Consider the following 4,823-nt stretch of genomic DNA (forward strand, 5'->3'; position numbering starts at 1 on the left):
CACACAAAAAAAAACTAATCTCAACTCTCCAGCGGCAGTCTTTTTAGTGGAAATTGTTGCAGACAACATTCAAGTTCCACAAGTAGTATAGTTGCGAGAAATAATACCACACACAAATAAGGCATGTGTTTTAGTCAGACAACACAACAGAAGCACCGCATGTATTTTCCTTTTTGAGAGCAAGAAGACACCACATGTAGTAATTACTAATTATTCCCTCAAAAAAAGTAATTACTAATTATATACCGGAAATAACACACCCAAGTTTCTGCGACATAGCCCGCATACGTGGTGTACCATGGGCCGGGTCCTGTATATATACATACATGTAGCAATGAAACTTATGCATGAACTGCCGTGACGGCGCCGTCGCTCTGTCACGGGCATACATAACCGTACGCTACTGTTTCAGTTTCGCGATGCGTATCCTTGGACATAACCAGTAGAGTTCCATTGGTGGAGAACGTATCTAGTGAAACGACCAAACTGATGCACCGGATGCATCAGATATACGTGGCCCGTTAGATTCAAAAGAGAGGGACAGGATTTGGGCGGCGATGGACTTGCTCGTACATTTGCAGGACAGTCCTTCAAGAATTCATGGCTTCTGACACACTGATCAAGAAACCAGAAAAACACTACACTGAACAATACTTTTTGTTAGACCTCAAGTCCAGAACCGTCATCGGGTGTCCCTTTCCTTGCTGCACCCACGACCTAACCAACCATCTAAGGAAGCAACTTCTTTCTATTATTGGTCCTCACCACTGAAACAACAACCAATGTTTTAGCATGCCAATTATTTATGAAGCAAAACCACAACAGCTTAATCTCCCAAGAGCAGGATCGTAACATACTTTCAGAAAAGCGCAGTCCAGATCATACACTCATGAATAAGTGTTTTGGTTTTCAACTGCCACAATGATATCCCCCCTACCGCAAGCCCCTGCCTATAGCTTTAAACTGAACCAGCAAGTTAGCATGTCATTTATTTACAAAGTAATGCTTAGCAACCTAATTCCCCAAAGGCAGGAGTCTAGATAATTTCAGAATGTGCGTTTAGATTATCTTTTCTATTACCAATTCTGAACATGGCACAACAGTTTAGCTCTTGTTATTTAAGCTCACAGTATCTAAATTGAGAATTGCTCACATGTCATGAATTTTTTTTTTGCAGTCATAATCCCAGTAGGTTTACTTGCACATTAGGAATGCTAGTAGCTTACTCTTTCTGTATTCTGAAAGAAAACAAAAAAACAGACATTAGAAACGTCCAAGTAGCACCAAAAGAATAAAACAGGGGAGGTTAGAAAATACTCAAGCATGAGGATGGATGGGTAATTATCAAACAGAAACAAAAGGGAAAAAGAAAAGCAAGAAGCTCCCTTCTCCATTCTTTTTTGTTCCCTTTCACTTATATACATCACAGCAAGGGTCGTGGAGCAGGGGAGTCCGGACGACGCGGAGAGGATGGCGAATAAAACGAGACGTGGCTGGTGCCGCTAGTTGGGCGCACTAGCTCATCCTTTATATGTTCAATATGACAAGCTACAAACTACACTACTACTGTCAGTTGTTAATATACAACAATCCCAGTACTTGATATATGACAAGCTAAGCTACAGCTACCAGTGCCAATTCTTAGTACACCACCACTGCTAGGTGCTAGCTAGCCTAGCTAATTTCTGAAAAATCCTACTGAAAGAATTGACCTGTTCTTTTCTTAATAAGGAGATACTGAACCAAGAGAAGAGAACAAAATCTGAACCGAGGTGCATCTCTATTCTCTCAAGACTAACACAAAATCTTAAATTAATTTGAATTTACTCCAAGTCTTCAACAAACGTTGCTACATGCTACATCAGTCAGCAGTACAACACTACAACTAGAATATGTACAGTGCAGTGCACTTACAGTTGCCGGATTGGAGCTGGACGCTGTGGAACATGGTGAGCTGCAGCCTCCGGCCCGCCGGATTTGATGAGCTGTTCTACCGGAGCTCGGTGGCATCGATCAGGGAGGGTATGGGGGTGTACAGCAGCTGAACATGGAAGTGCGTTGACCAGGGGAGATCGAGGAGATGCCGAGCGTCACCGCACTGCTACCTCGATGGGGAGGCCACGGCTGGGAGGGGAGAGGCTGGAGGGTTACTGGGGGAAGGGCGTCGTCTTGCTTTCCCTCTTCGGCCGGCGTCATCAGCCAGCCGCCATCAGAAGAGGATGGGAAGAGGAACAGGATAAAGGAAGGAGAGGACATGTTATGTTGAAGACTATTTAGGCATTTCGACAATTCTGCAAGGTCCAGGACGTAAAACGTACCTGCAACCCTTCTTGTGATAAATATGTTCCATCTATTATGAATCCAGTGGCCTAGAATCTACACGTGCATTCGTTGCACCAATTGAACCGGTGCATAGGATACGTCCTCTCCATTGGTGCACTCTTTCGCCGTTCTCGTATTAATGTATTGTATGTTAACTAAGTACTTATTCAAGAAAAAAAACGCCAAGCCCATGCTTCATGCTACCTACCAGTCTAGCTGATCAAAAGTCTAATTAACAACAGTCTCAGTGAGGGATTGGATTAAGCAAAAGCTTTGACCAAATTAATTACGTGACCAAGCCAATGTTCTCATCAACTCAACTGTCTCTTGGACTGATGTACGGACATCGTACTACATGTTGTAAATATGAGCAAATTACTACGAGATTTAATCTGAATGAACACAAGATAAATCATGACAACAATAATAGAGATTAAACTAATCATGCGAACTAGCATAGTAGATGAACAGATCACATCTAGGGCACATACTAGAAACATGAATTCTACCACGATCTCGAACAGAAAGGATACTACTAGGATATGTACAGTGCAGTGCACTTAAAGTTGCCGGATTAGAGCTGGACGCTGTGGAACATGGTGAGCTGCAGCCTCCGGCCCGCCGGATTTGATGAGCTGTACTACCGGAGCTCGGTGGCATCGAGCAGGGAGGGTATGGGGGTGTACAGCAGCCGAACATGGAAGTGCGTTGACCAGGGGAGATCGAGGAGACGCCGAGCGTCACCGCACTGCTACCTCGATGGGAAGGCCGCGGCTGGGAGGGGAGAGGCTGGAGGGTTACTGGGGGAAGGGCGTCGTCGTGCTCTCCCTCTTCGGCCGGCGTCATCAGCGAGCCGCCATCAGAAGAGGATGGGGAGAGGAACAGGATAAAGGAAGGAGAGGACAGGTTATGTTGAGGACTATTTAGGCATTCCGACAATTCTGCAAGGTCCAGGACGTAAAACGTACCTGCAACCCTTCTTGTGATAAATATGTTCCATCTATTATGAATCTAGTGGCCCAGAATCTACAGGTGCATTCGTTGCACCAGTTGAACCGATGCATAGGATACGTCCTCTCCATTGGTGCACTCTTTCGCCCTTCTTGTATTAATGTATTGTATGTTAACTAAGTACTTATTCAAGCAAAAAAAAACGCCAAGCCCATGCTTCATGCGCAACAAGCTTCATGCTTTTAGTGTTAGGATTAGTAGTAGTAAACTAGCACATGGATTCTACCTACCAGTCTAGCTGATCAAAAGTCTAATTAACAACGGTCTCAGTGAGGGATTGGATTAAGCAAAAGCTTTGACCAAATTAATTAGGTGACCAAGCCAATGTTCTCATCAACTCAACTGTCTCTTGGACTGATGTACGGACATCGTACTACTTGTTGAAAATATGAGCAAATTACTACGAGATTTAATCCGAATGAACACAAGATAAATCATGACAGCAATAACAGAGATTAAAATAATCATGCGAACTATCATAGTAGATGAACAGATCACATCTAGGGCACATACTAGAAACATGAATTCTACCATGATCTCGAACAGGAAGGTTACTACTAGGATATATACAGTGCAGTGCACTTACAGTTGCCGGATTGGAGCTGGACGCTGTGGAACATGGTGAGTTGCAGCCTCCGGCCCGCCGGATTTGATGAGCTGTACTACCGGAGCTCGGTGGCATCGAGCAGGGAGGGTATGGGGGTGTACAGCAGCCGAACATGGAAGTGCGTTGACCAGGGGAGATCGAGGAGACGCCGAGCGTCACCGCACTGCTACCTCGATGGGAAGGCCGCGGCTGGGAGGGGAGAGGCTGGAGGGTTACTGGGGGAAGGGCGTCGTCGTGCTCTCCCTCTTCGGCCGGCGTCATCAGCCAGCCGCCATCAGAAAAGGATGGGGAGAGGAACAGGATAAAGGAAGGAGAGGACATGTTATGTTGAGGACTATTTAGGCATTTCGACAATTCTGCAAGGTGCAGGACGTAAAACGTACCTGCAACCCTTCTAGTGATAAATATGTTCCATCTATTATGAATCCAGTGGCCCAGAATCTACACGTGCATTCGTTGCACCAGTTGAACCGGTGCATAGGATACGTCCTCTCCATTGGTGCACTCTTTCCGGTTCTCGTATTAATGTATCGTATGTTAACTAAGTACTTATTCAAGAAAAAAAACGCCAAGCCCATGCTTCATGCGCAACAAGCTTCATGCTTTTAATGTTAGGATTAGTAGTAGTAAACTAACACATGGATTCTACCTACCAGTCTAGCTGATCAAAAGTCTAATTAACAACATTCTCAATGAGGGATTGGATTAAGCAAAAGCTTTGACCAAATTAATTAGGTGACCAAGCCAATGTTCTCATCAACTCAACTGTCTCTTGGACTGATGTACGGACATCGTACTACTTGTTGGAAATATGAGCAAATTACTACGAGATTTAATCCGAATGAACACAAGATAAATCATGACATCAATAATAGAGATTAAA

At 44.5% G+C, this 4,823-nt stretch overlaps 1 long non-coding RNA gene across 1 annotated transcript; it reads right to left on the bottom strand.

The window, feature by feature from the left end:
• Window positions 1-443: 443 nt before the first annotated feature.
• Window positions 444-2,358, bottom strand: LOC147967370 (uncharacterized). Its single transcript, XR_015603160.1, has 3 exons — window positions 1,915-2,358; window positions 858-1,238; window positions 444-767 (listed from the first exon to the last, which is right to left on the bottom strand). It is a non-coding gene; the product is annotated as an uncharacterized LOC147967370 (long non-coding RNA).
• Between the last annotated feature and the right edge of the window lie 2,465 nt (window positions 2,359-4,823).

This window comes from Triticum urartu, chromosome 5A (genome assembly GCF_056163025.1).
Source record: "Triticum urartu cultivar PI428250 chromosome 5A, HENAU_Tu73, whole genome shotgun sequence".
Lineage (NCBI taxonomy): Eukaryota > Viridiplantae > Streptophyta > Magnoliopsida > Poales > Poaceae > Triticum > Triticum urartu.